The sequence below is a fragment of the Canis lupus genome, chromosome 13 (assembly GCF_011100685.1).
Source record: "Canis lupus familiaris isolate Mischka breed German Shepherd chromosome 13, alternate assembly UU_Cfam_GSD_1.0, whole genome shotgun sequence".
NCBI lineage: Eukaryota > Metazoa > Chordata > Mammalia > Carnivora > Canidae > Canis > Canis lupus.
The window spans coordinates 37,678,598-37,691,949 of NC_049234.1; the positions used below are offsets into that span (position 1 = coordinate 37,678,598).

The 13,352-nt window shown below is 51.7% G+C and overlaps 1 long non-coding RNA gene across 1 annotated transcript; it reads left to right on the forward strand.

Moving 5' to 3' along the window:
- Window positions 1-1,282: 1,282 nt before the first annotated feature.
- LOC119864622 lies at window positions 1,283-4,528 on the forward strand. Its single transcript, XR_005368344.1, has 2 exons — window positions 1,283-1,752; window positions 4,047-4,528. It is a non-coding gene; the product is annotated as an uncharacterized LOC119864622 (long non-coding RNA).
- Window positions 4,529-13,352: the final 8,824 nt, after the last annotated feature.

Here is a 13,352-nt window from a genome sequence, read left to right on the forward strand (position 1 = left end):
TAAAAGTACACCATTAGGGGGACCCCCAGGGACTCAGTGGTGGAGGGTCTGCCTTCCAGGGCTCCCCCGCATGGAGTCTGCTTCTCCCTCTGCCTGGGTCTCTGCTTCTCTGTGTGTGTGTCTCATGGATAAATAAATAAAATCTTTAAAAAAAATAAAAGTACACTGCTATAAAATTGAAAGTGTGTTTTCTCTCTGTTAAATGACAAACTTTTCTTGGATTGTTGGTCTGCTCTTGATAAGAAAATATAAACAAAATTGCTTTCTCTTTCCTTTGTCCAGGAAAACCGGTTTCTACATTGTGTCTTTAGCAGGTCTTTAATGATCCGTAATCCTACTTAGGCATGTGCTGTAGAACTTTCTAACGTTCTACCAGACTTCCTTGATATTTAAATTGTAAACAAAGCCTCTTTGACTCATTAGTCTTGTTTATATGGTATGTCGTGTTCTGGTATAATGTCACCACTGGATATTCTGATTATTGAAGTGTTATGTGTCACAGAAATAACTGAATTTACTTGTCAATTACATCATAATGAGCGCTCGTGTCACACTGTTAGAAGGTCCTTTTCTGAGTTTTTGTCATTTCTAGTCGTTCTTATTCTCTTGTGAAACAAGTTTCATCTTCAAGGAGATTCGTAAAGAAGGAGGTTTAGGACAAATAAAGGTATTTGATATCTTTAGGTTATAAAGCTCAAATGGGTATGAATTTCCAGAACTAGCTACAAAGCTGCATTCAAAGGGAACAAGAATTAGATGGGCTTTTTTAAAGATTTTATTCATTTATTCATGAGAGAGGCAGAGACACAGGAGGAGGGAGAAGCAGGCTCCATGCGGGGAGCCCGATGTGGGACTCGATCGCAGGACCTCGGGATCATGCCCTAGGCCGAAGGCAGGCGCCAAACCACTGAGCCACCCGGGATCCCCAGGGAACAAGAATTAGTAACATGGGACTCAATGAACTGAAGAAGATGATTATTGATTATAGTTTTTATGACTCTTACCTGACACATTGCTCTGTTTGCTTTCCCAGATTAAGGAAATTACTCTTACGATATCTATGACTTTACAGAAACATGATAAAATATGCATTTGTGAACAAACTGACACATTTCACTATTCTCCGTACCTGGACCCTCTGAAATTCAAGAGGTGTCCAAGAGTATTCTTTCTTCCATGGCAACCATGGTCATTTGCATAAGTTTAGTAAGAATCTGTTCTCCTTGTGACAGGACATCACTGGAAACATTGGTTATTTTACCAAGACTTTGAGTAAAAGTCTTTGAGTGGAAAGACTTTGAGTGGAAAGTCGTATTTGAGGGACATGCATAGATTCAGGTATGACCAAACCGCTCTAAGGACTAAGGTTGAATTTGTGAAACTCAGATATGACCAAACACCTTTGAGGAACTAAGGTTGGATTTATGAAACTCGGATATGGCCAAACAGCTTTGAAGAACTAAGGTTGGATTTATGAAACTCAGATATGACGTAACAGCTTTGAGGAAATAAGGTTGGATTTATGAAACTCAGATATGACCTAACAGCTGTAAGGACTAAGGCTGACTTATGAAACCTGCCGCCACAAAGCCCCTTGGAACTGCTGGCCCGATGCCTGGTTAGAGTTCCCAGCAGCCTCACCAGTGAGTAAAGACTGTCACTTCTTGGCAGGTGCAGGAAACTCAGGACGCTTTGGGGACCTCGTGAAAAGGAACTCCCCCAAATCCACAGGTATTACAGGCAAGTCTGATGGTAAGCACTTGGCTTGGCTTCTAGCCCGGAGAGGCTACTCAGAGTTCAATCTAGAGAGTCCTTATACAAGTTTCCAGCAAAGTACGTTTTACGAGATCTATATGGCCCATCACCGTTGTTATGGGGCTTATATAAATAATAGGCCAAGTTTGCTAACAATTGAACTTATTTTACAAACAAATTAGTCTTGATTTGGCTATCTCTGAAATAAGGGTGATTTTTGTGAGAAAATTGTTTTCAATAACCCACCTTCACAGATGTTAAATTCCATTTCTTTCTTTCTTTCTTTCTTTCTTTCTTTCTTTCTTTCTTTCTTTCTTTCTTTCTTTCTTTTTCTTTCTTTCTTTCTTTCAAGATTTTATTTATTTATTCATGACAGACACAGAAACACAGGCTGAAGGAGAAGCAGGCTCCATGCAGGGAGCCCGATGCAGGACTCGATCTCGGGTCTCCAGGATCACGCCCCGAGCCCAAGGCAGATGCTCAATCGCTGAGCACCCCCCTCCCGGGCTGCCCTAAATTCCAGTTCTGATTGTCTTTGAATGTTGTTTGCCTGAGCAGAAAACTGGAGGTAAACTGCAGAGAAATGACCACAGCAGCTCACGTACAGTCTTGCTTGTTACCCTGTGGGGGTGATACCAAGACCCCATGGGCATGTGGTGAAACAGCTGGAAAATGGGATTGATTCCCCAACAGTGGTGTAACCCGGCTAGCACCCCGACCGACCCTGCATGGCTGGGATGACAGCGGCCCTCCTCCAAAGCCGGAGCATACCCCCCCATGGGGCTTGTAGAGACAGGGAGGACCCCACTCTCTTTATGATTGCCTTGGACGATTCCTCCTAACTAGGATACAGTCCAGGCTGGACCTCGAACAAAGAGGGCTTCTGGATGCTTTTATTCCTCAGTCGTATTTATGCTAGAAGTCCCCTGCAAGTAGGGACTTCTGCCAAGCACAGGGCGACCGCCTTTCACTAAGCTTTCGCACTGTCACCCACACATGCACAAGTGGGCCCTCCAAGGCCAGGTGGCCCGGGACACGCCGGCTACGGGCCCAGGACGCCCGGAATCCCACAACTGGCTGCTGACAGGACCGGGGCTGCGAGGCTGTCACCACGTCCACGGCCCCCCGGGCTGGAGCGGCCGTGGGACCCAGCTTCTTGGCTGCACACGGACTCGGCACTAAGCCACTGCCTGCCCAGCCAACCTTCCAAACGTAAAACAAGGGTGGGCACGTTGTGCGTCTCCGGCCGCGACCACCCGCACCCACCTCTGCTCCCTCTTTGGGGGATGTGGTCTGGCACGTGGCCGCTCTGAAGGGTCCAGTCAAAGCCCAAAGTGACCCCCGAAGAGCAGTTCTCTCCGAGGTGCTGCAGTAACACAAAGGCGCGAAGCGGGTTGCCAGCCAGGAAGGCCCTGGGGCCGGGCCGGCTACCGGGCTCGGGCTCGGGTGCTCTCCGTGCTCTCCATGCTCTCTGTCCTCTCCGCGCTCTCCGCGCTCTCCGTCCTCTCTGTCCTCTCTGCACTGTCCATCCTCTCAGTCCTCTCCCCACTCTCCGCGCTCTCCATCCTCTCCATCCTCTCCGTCCTCTCCGTGCTCTCTGCACTCTCTGTGCTCTCCGTTCTCTGCGTGTTCTCCATGCTCTCCGCGCTCTCCGTCCTCTCTGCGCTGTCCATCCTCTCAGTCCTCTCCCCACTCTCTACGCTCTCCATCCTCTCCGTCCTCTCCGTCCTCTGCATGCTCTCCATGCTCTCCATCCTCTCCGTCCTCTCCGTCCTCTGCATGCTCTCCATGCTCTCCATCCTCTCCGTCCTCTCCGTCCTCTGCATGCTCTCCATGCTCTCCGTCCTCTCGGTCCTCTCTGTCCTCTCCGTCTCCGCATGCCATGCTGTGGCCACGCCCCAGGCTTCCGCAAAGTCATCTCTGGGTTTCCAGCTGGCATGAATGCTCACCCGGCGCTTTAGAAGACCCCTCTCGATCCCTGGGTGGCGCAGCGGTTTGGCGCCTGCCTTTGGCCCAGGGCACGATCCTGGAGACCCGGGATCGAATCCCACATCAGGCTCCCGGTGCATGGAGCCTGCTCCTCCCTCTGCCTATGTCTCTGCCTCTCTCTCTCTCTCTGTGACTATCATAAATAAATAAAAATTAAAAAAAAAAAAAAAAAAAGAAGACCCCTCTCTTTCCTTCACTGGTTAAAGTCCTGGACTGGAAGAGGATTTTTGGCAACTACCAGAGGATGCTTACTTGGGTTTTCCTTTTTGTTATTCTCCTCACGTTTTGCTGTCTTCTCGCAGGTCCCACCCCCTGGAGACGCCTTTTGCTGCCAGGACTTCCAGTCAACGCAGGTTCCTTTGGACCACACATGTGGTCTCCCCGGCCTCTCGCCACTCGTACAGGTGTGGGCCCTGCTGCCCCGCCTTGACCACAGATGGGCCCCCCCCCGGACGACCCCGTGCAGGAGCGGAAGTTACAGAAGACCAGACCTTCCAGCCTCGGCAAGCTCAAAGATTTAAGGGTCAAAGCTGTTCAGGGGAGAATGATGTGGGAAACAAAGGCAGAAGAGCAATGAAATGTCCTCACCGCCTCCAGCGCACTGACTCGTCCCCAAAACAGGCAGGGACCTTCCCCTCGGAGCTCAGCTGCCTCGGTGGTAGCACCCTGCGAGGGCCGCCGGCAATTCCAGCCCGACCCCAGGCCCCTGGGAGTCTACTTGAACATATAAAAATTCCTTTGGAAAAAAAATATAAATAAATAAAAATTAAAAAAATAAAAATTCCTTTGGAAACTTCTCTGTGTCACCCCCCCCCCCCCAGTACGGCAGATACATACCCCAAGGGTCTCCTGACTCAGACTAACAAAGAACTTCTCCCAACAATAGGCAGCCCCCTCAAGGTCCGGAGACCTTGCTTCCAAAGCACCTGGGAGGCCTGTGCTGGCCCTCACCCCGCCCCAGCCTGAGAGTCTGTGATGGGCGCTCTGGGGACCCCGGGGCAGCCCTTCCCGCCCTCGGGTCCTGCTTCTGCGCTTTAATAAAACCACCATTTTGCACCCGAGACGTCTCAAGAGTTCTTCCTTGACTGTCCGCTCCTGAACCCGCGCCTTGCCTACATCATCAGCTCTGGGGTTCTGGGAGCAGAGACCTTAGGTTGACCTGGACTTGGGATGCTGTCCATCCATACCCCACAACTAACAGAGCCCCCAGGGCTGACAGAGGGGCCCCGGAGCCTCTCCACCTTTGGTCGGGACTGCCCAGGCTGCCCACCCCCACCCCCGATCCTCCAGTTTCTCCCAACCCCTGACTCTGGCTTGCAGCTGTGGGGCCCTTCCTAGGACTGGGGCAGGAGGCTTTGGCAGAGAGGAGCTGCCGGTGCCTTATGTGGGACACAGACTCCGAGGCGGCCCATGGTCCTGCTCCCTGCTCCTTGCACCCTCCCGGACAGCAGGCGGGCCTGAGGCCTGCTTCCAACTGTTAACGTGGTGGAGGTGACGGCTTGTGTGTGATGATGCTCCACAGACCGAAGCCCCACCCAGAGGTAGATGCTCCCTCTTGCTGGCTTTGGAGAAGCCACCCCCGTGGGGTGGTGGAGAGGGTGGGGCCGGGGAGGGCGGGTGCCTGTGCTCACGTGATGCCAAGGTCTCCCCCATGCGGGGGGCCGACAGTGGATGTGCCAGCACACTGACATACTGGACGCAGCAGGTTCCGTGCAAGTGACCAAGCTATGTGCATGTTCCTTAAGGTTTCGGGTCCTTGCCCCTGCTCCCAGCACAGCCAATAAAAGCTTCCCACTCTCACCCCGAAATGACTCCGTGCTCCGAGGGCTCTCTCCTGTCCCCTTACCTGCTGCAAGGAATCATCTTGGGGTGACAGACCCCCCAGGTCGTGGGCCCTTTGTACCCGGGGACAGGAGGGGTGTCTCAGCCTGAGTACAGGCCTGCAGGACCCCCAGGGAGACCGGGGCCCTTCCTTGCTTTGGGCACAGGGTCGTGACTTAGCCCGCATAAAGGCAACCCTTTTGTGCTAGTGTTTTGGGGAGCCACTCGATGGATTAAAACGACCACCATTCCATGAGAACGATCTCTCTCTGCTCCTCCTGGCACGAGGAGCCCACAGCAGGAACAGGAGGACGCTCCTGGGGGCGCCTGGGGGTTCTGTCGGTGGAGCATCCGCCCCCGATTTTGTCTCAGCTCTCAGTCTCAGGGTCGGTCGTGAGCTCGAGCCCCACATTGGGCCCCACGCTGGGTGGGGAGTCTGCTTGGAGATCTGCCCCCCTCTCCCCCTGCTCCTGCGCGCTCTCTCTCAACAGAACAAAACAAAAACTCCCACCAACTCCTAAAGGGGCTCCGGGCCAGGGTGAGATAAGAAAATCCCAAAGCTGATACTGGATTCAAATCTTTTCATTCTTTCTTTGTTTTTTTTGTTTTTTGTTTTTTTGTTTTTTTTTGTTTTGTTTTGTTTTTTAGACACACAGAGAGAGGCAGAGACACAGGCAGAAGGAGAAGCAGGCTCCCTGTAGGGAGCCCGATGCCGGACTCCATCCTGGGACCCCAGGGTCACGACCTGAGCTGAAGGCAGACACTCCACCGCTGAGCCACCAGGTGTCCCTCAAATCCTTTTTCTTAATGAGGCCTTTGCTTGCTTGCTGGTCACCTTTGGCTATTGTTCAGAGTTCAGAAACGTTGGCCCTGACGGTGTTTCCATCAGTTCTCCCCGTGTTTCTGCCAAGGAGCGGGCCCTGGGAGCTGTCCCGCACCCCCCATGTTGCTTTGTCCTCCAGTCTTGGAGATCTCTCTCGATGCATTTAGGAGATTAGCCGTCCAGCTGTATTCATGTAGCAAATACTGTCTCAGTTTGTTGGTGGCTTCTCATTTTGTTTTTGGAACACTTCGGCATTCAGAAAGTTTAATTTGTATTTTACCGCCCTCAGCCTCATCGATCTTCCGCGTATGTGGATTTTGAGTCCTAGTTAGAAAGTCTTGCCAGGGGTCCCTGAGTGGCTCAGTCAGTTAGCGCCTGTCTTCCACTCAGGTCGTGATCCTGGGGTCCTGTGATCGAGCCCCACATCAGGCTTTCTGTTCAGCAGGGAGCCTGCTTCTCTCTCTCTCTCTCTCTCAAATAAATAAATAAAATCTTTAAAAAAAAAAAAAAAGCGCGGCCCCCACTTTCCCTGGAGCTGCCCTATTTCAGACCTTCAGGTCTGCGTCCCGATCCACCCGCCGCGTGTTCTCGTGACTAGTGAGAGATCTGATTCTCCCAGTCCCCAAACCCTGCCTGGCTGTCCTGTGACAAAGTCCATCCTGGCCCCAGCCATTAGAGATGAAAATTGGAAGACCACCTCCATGTGAGCCCACGTGTCCCCCTCCGTGTGAGTGACAGTGAGACTTGCTTCCCACCGAACACAGAGAAGGTGAAGTGACTGGGCAGGTGCATTAAGGGCCCTGATTGAGGGGGGAGGGGGGGGCGCCTGGGGAGCTCAGCGGCTGAGCGTCTGTCTGTGGCCCAGGGTGTGATCCCAGGGTCCTGGGACCGAGTCCCGCAGCGGGCTCCCTGGTCCTCGGGGAGCCTGCTTCTCCCTCTGCCTCTGCCTGCCGCTCCCCCACTTGTGCTCACTCTCTGTGTCAAATAAATATGTAAAATATTTTTTTTAATAAGGAAAAAATATCTAAGTGTGATTTGGACTTGCTTCAAATCTCAGACCTGCTGTGTTTCCTTAAACACTCGGAGCTGGTATGAGATGTGACCAGGTGTAGGACGCACCCCTTATGCGGTCCCTGGGATGTCTCCGGGTTCCTCTCACCGTGGGGCATCCACTTCCATTCTTTGTCTTTTGGCTGCTCCGTGCCCTTATTTTTTAAATGACGGTTATAACCAGTTTATTATTTTTTACCCGGCCTGCACGTTTTGGCCTTTTCATGGGGAGGGTCGGTCCACGCACAGCAGGCTCGCACGACGTGCTGTCAGCTTGAAGGCCTGTGCCTCGTGCTTTCATTCTTCCCAAGTGTCTCTTCTCTTTGTCCTGCATCCTTCTGGGTTTATGAAATATTTTCCATATTTCCTTTTCTCTTTTATAGACATATTTCATATACGATCCTTCCGAGGTGACAGCACGCGTCTTTGCCATACTGTAGTTGGCCTTGACTCCGCGCGGCCGCCCCAGCCCCCAGAGCTCAGGCGCAGTCACAGGAGGACTTGGTCTACACCGGTCCATTTATCCTTACTATTCACTGCTCCGTGTTACTGACCGCACCACGCACACCGTAAACCCACCTTTGTGTTGAATCCAAATACCTCTCACTTCTGCTCCTCTGACCTTCTTCCTAAAGCTTCTTACTCCCATGTGTGGTCATTTTATTTACCTTGAAGAACTCCCTTTTTTATTTCTTGTCATCTAAGTCTGCTGGCAAGGAATTAGCTGCCCTTCTGTATAAAAACTTTTGTTTTCTGTGTCTCTGAATACTACCTTTGCTTGGCACAGAATTCAGGGTCGCCAGATTTTGTCATTTATCCTTTTAAAGATGCAGTTTCATTTTCGGACGGCTTCCATAATCTTTGTGAAAAGTCAGCTTTAGACCCTAGTTGCTTTTCCTTGGCCATGTCCCTTCCCTGTCTGCTAACGGAAGTGTCTTGTTCCCAGCCTGTCGAGTACAGCGGGCTCGCGCGGCGACGTCCTTTGCATTTATTCTGCTTAGAGTTTTTGGGATTCGCGAATCTGTGGTTTACCTTTCATCGTTTTGAAAAATGTTGCCTCTTCAAGTATTTCTTTCCCACCATCCTCCGCCCCTCTTCCTGCTATTCCAGGCTCCCGTGAGTTCGACCCTTTGGCTGTGCCTCCTGGGCGCTGGTGCTGAGTTGTTCTTTCTAGCATTTTGTTCTCTGAAAGCTTTGCTTTGGCTATTTGTGCTGTCCTGCCCCTCCCTCCTTTCATATTGTCTTCTGCTCTTGAATTCTCCCAAATGAATTCTTCAGATATTTTTTCTTTTCTTTTTTCTTTTGAAGATTTACTGATTTATTCATGAGAGACACAGACTGAGAGAGGCAGAGACACAGGCAGAGAGAGATTGATGCGGGACTCGATCCTGGGTCCCAGGATCACGACCCGAGCCAAAGGCAGACACCCAACCGCTGAGCCACGCAGGCGTCCCAGATATTTTTTCTTTTAAATGTTTTATGTATTCGTGAGACACACACACACACACACACAGAAGCAGAGACACAGGCAGAGGGAGAAGCAGGCTCCATGCGGGGAGCTGGATGCAGGACTCGATCCCAGATCCCAGGATCACACGCTGAGCCAAAGGCAGATGCTAGGGATCCCTGGGTGGCGCAGCGGTTTGGCGCCTGCCTTTGGCCCAGGGCGCGATCCTGGAGACCCGGGATCGAGTCCCACGTCGGGCTCCTGGTGCATGGAGCCTGCTTCTCCCTCTGCCTGTGTCTCTGCCTCTCTCTCTCTCTCTCTCTCTCTGTGACTATCATAAATAAATAAAAATTAAAAAAAAAATTTAAAAAAACAAAGGCAGATGCTCAACCACTGAGCCACCCAGGCGTCCCAGATATTTTATTTTTCAATTCCAGAATATAGTGGTTAATGCGATGTGTTGTCTGCACTGGGCCCCGGTACCCTGATATATGGCCCAACACTGTTGGATGTTTCTGGGAGGGTGTTTGTTAATAAGATTAACATTTCAACTGGTGACACTTTAGTGAAGCAGGTTGCCCTCTGGAATGTGGGGAATTGGGGGCTCTCCAATCAGCTGAAGGTCTGAATAGCACAAAAGACGGACCTCCCCCAGGTGAGAGGAGCAAACAGCCTCCAGGACGTTGGCTCTTCCCTGAAGACTGGACCTGCCGGCCTCCATAGTCAGGCCCTTCTAAGAAATCTTGGTCTGTATGTAGAAACATTGTGTTGGTTCTGTTTCTCTAGAGAATCCTAACTAATACACAGAATATCCATTTAATTTGTTTTATAGCATCCCATTCTCCATCAAAACTCTGTCTTTAAATTTTTTTTTCTTCCTTTCCTCTATTTTACTGAACACAGTTGTCATTGTTATTTTTAAATCCTTTTCCAGGGCCACCTGGGTGGCTCAGTCTGTGAAGTCTCTGCCTTTGGCTCAGGTCATGATCTCAGGGTCCTGGGATGGAGCCCCATTCCCCGCTCCCTGTCCTGCGGGGAGCCTGCTTCTTTCTCTTCCTCTGCTGCTCCCCCTGCTGGTGCTCTCTTTCTCTCAAATAAAGAAATAAAATGTTAAACACACACACACACACACACACAAATAAAATCCTTTCCTGCTAACTCCATTATGTGGCCCATCCATTGGTCTGTGTGTGTCTTTCCCCCCTATTGTTACTGGTTGCATTTCCCTGCCTCCCGAGATCTACGAACTTTTTATCGTGTGCTGGGCATTGTACAAACCCGAACCATAGAGGCTGCGTATATCCATACATCCACAGGGCGGGGTCCCGCGTGTCCTCCTTACCAGATCAGTGGGTGTGAGGTACTAGTCACACCAACTCCATCACAAGCTGAGCTTGGTTGTGGCTGGACTGCAGTTTGAGAAAGACGCACATGACCTCCTATTGACCCCCCTGCCTCTGGCTGAGGCTTCGGTGGCCTGTCTCCCTGGCCCTGGATGGTGTGAGAGATCCCACCCTCCCCACTCACGGGCGTCTTTATGCCCTGCCACCCTCCCGTATGGTTTACCAATCTGACAACACCGTTCAGAGCATGTTCAGACATGGGACTGAAGCAGGCCTCTTCCTCTGTGGGGCTTTGCTGCCTTGCAGTTAGGAGACCCCTGGAGGTGTCACACTTCTTGCAGCTGTCCCTTCTAGGGCTCGGTCTCTTGCACCCACAACTCTGCATGCATTCCAAGTGGGAGAATGCGCTTGTAGAACTGGTGGTAAGATCTGCACACGTTTCCCTTGCCCAGAGCCGAGGCCGTGTGGACCACACGCGTCCCCTGGTGCCTGGAGGTGGCACATGGCCATGGGAAGGGAAGGGCCCCTGCATCAGGCGCCCTGGGCGGGCTTCCCTCCACTGGTTCCCGGGCCCCTCAGCCCTCGCTCCTGCCACAGCTCTCCAGCATGTTTTAAATACCACGTTTGCAGTCCGCCTGGCTTTTTCTCCGTGGTCCAGCGGAAGCATTTGAGGGCCTGGTCTCCCTCCTCTCACACAGGGGAGGCTGATGGCTCTGCTGTTGTGGGTTTGCTCTGCATCCCGATTCATTGGGATTATTTTCCACGTTGGCGGTTTTTATTACTTATTCTCTGGGATTTCCGGGTACTCTATCATCTACCAATGGAACTGATTTTACTTCTATTCTTTTTTTTTTTTTTCTTAAACATTTATTTGAGAGAGAGAGTGTGTGTGTGTGGGAGAAATAAAGGTAGAAGGAGAGAGAATCTCAAGCAGGCTCCACGCCCAGCACGGGGCTGCATCTCATGACCCTGAGATCATGACCTGAACAGAAATAAAAAGAGTCTAATGCTCAACCGAATGAACCCCGCAGGCGCCCCTTCTTTCCATTCTAATGCCTATTATTTTTCAGTAGTTGCTAATTGCCTCAGTGGGTACTTCTGATTGCACGCCAGATTGTGATGGGAACACTTCTGGTATTTTTCTTACAATGTAAGACGATGTGCTCGCTTCAGCAGCACATATACTATAATGTAAGACGATGACTTTGGGAGATTATAGGAAGCTGAGCCACCCAGGCATCCCAGATAATATTTTTCTTAAATACTTTTATTTTTTAAATTTTTATTTATTTATTCATGAAAGACACAGAGAGAGAGAGAGAGAGAGAGAGGCAGAGACACAGGCAGAGGGAGAAGCAGGCGCCATGCAGGGAGCCCGACGTGGGACTCGATCCCAGGACCCCAGGATCACGCTCTGGGCCAAAGGCAGGTGCTAAACCGTTGAGCCATCCAGGGATTCCCCCTCTTAAATACTTTTAAATGAGAAAGGATGTTCAGGGCAGCCTGGGTGGCAGCGGTTTAGCACTGCCTTCAACCCAGGGCCTGATCCTGGGGTCCCAGGATCAAGTCCCACGTCGGGCTCCCTGTATGGAGCCTGCTCCTCCCTCTGCCTGTGTCTCTGCCTCTCTCTCTCTCTCTCTCTCTCTGTGTGTCTCTCATGAATAAATAAATAAACTCTTAAAAAAAAAAAGAATTTTTGTGTGAAATCCATGCCCAGCCTTCTTTGCTGGGGTACTTTTTTCTTTTTTTGCTCCTGGGGTACTTTCTTGCTATTTCTATTTTCTACTGAATTTGAGATCTTCAAGCTTTCTGTCTCTCCCGGGGTACCTTCGGGTTGTATATTTTTCTCCGCAGTTATTTATGTAAAGGTATATGATGTAGTCTCTTACAATTTAAATTTTTTCCTGTTTCAATAATAACTTTGCTCTTGGTGTTTATTATTTTGTGTATGTCTACTGTTTCTCTTTCATTGATTCAGTTAGCTGCTTGTCTGGCTATTGTAATTTCTTGGAGAACCAAGGTTTTAATGTACTGAGTCTGGTTTGCTGGATACGCTTCTCACTTTCTCTTACCTTACAACTTCCTTCCCTCTGCTTTCTGCGGACTTGTTTCTCCTCCAGTTTGAGCTGAGATTTGACTTGTGTATTGCCAATTCTCTTCCTTCTCAATGAAACTGAAATTCAGGCTTTCAAATCTTTGTCTGTAGCACTGACACTCGAAGGACTCCATGACTACATAAGGAAATACTCACTTCAAACTTTATTTTTTTGAGTTTTTCTTTTTATTATTTCAGCTTCAGTGTGTCTTGCTTGCTGTAGAGAAGTCTGATACCGAGCTATTTTTTCTTTACATATATTTGGGCGCCGTAAGTACAAAGCACTATTTCTGGATCCTCTAAGCCACCATTTCCACCCAGCCGGTCTTGTCTGCACCCGTGGCTGCCCCCGCCCCCCTCCCACTCGCACCTGCCCCTGATGCCCACCCCAGGCTGCACCCCCAGCTGTCCCCGGGCCCCCAGGATTGCCCCCAACACCCCAGGCTGCCCCCTCCGCCCCACTACCCCCTCCTCCGCCCCCAGCTGTCTCGGGGCCCCGCCCTCCCCACCGCTTCCCCCCACAGCTGTCTCAAGGCCCCCTGGCTGCCCCGCCCCCGGCTCGCACCTGTGCCTGATTCGGCGACCCCAGGCTGCACCCACCCCGCCCCTGGCTGTGCCCCCAGCTGCTCCGACACCCCCCAAGCCGCCAGCCCCAGGTGACCCCAGTCACCCCTGCCCCCGTGCCCGCACCTGCGCCCCCCCTCCCCCCGCCCTCACCTGCGCCGCCCCCCCCATCCGCAGGCCGGTGTCTAGGTGTCTACGCTGCCCTTCCGCTTCTTGTCTTCGCTCCGTTTCCTCCGTCCTCACTTCCTCCCCGCGGGCCCCCGGTAGGAGGCTCCGATCGCTGCTGCGGTGTCGTCCCGTCTTCCGGGGTTTCCGCCGCGTCCGCCCTGCGACCCTCGATCCGCGCCCCGCCGCGCCTCCCTGACCCCCACCTGCGGGCGCGCGGACCGCGAACACGGCTGCCCTCTGCCGGCGGCGCGGCGAAGTGCAGCGCCCTGCCCCGTCGGCCCGTCCGCTCCGACCGTG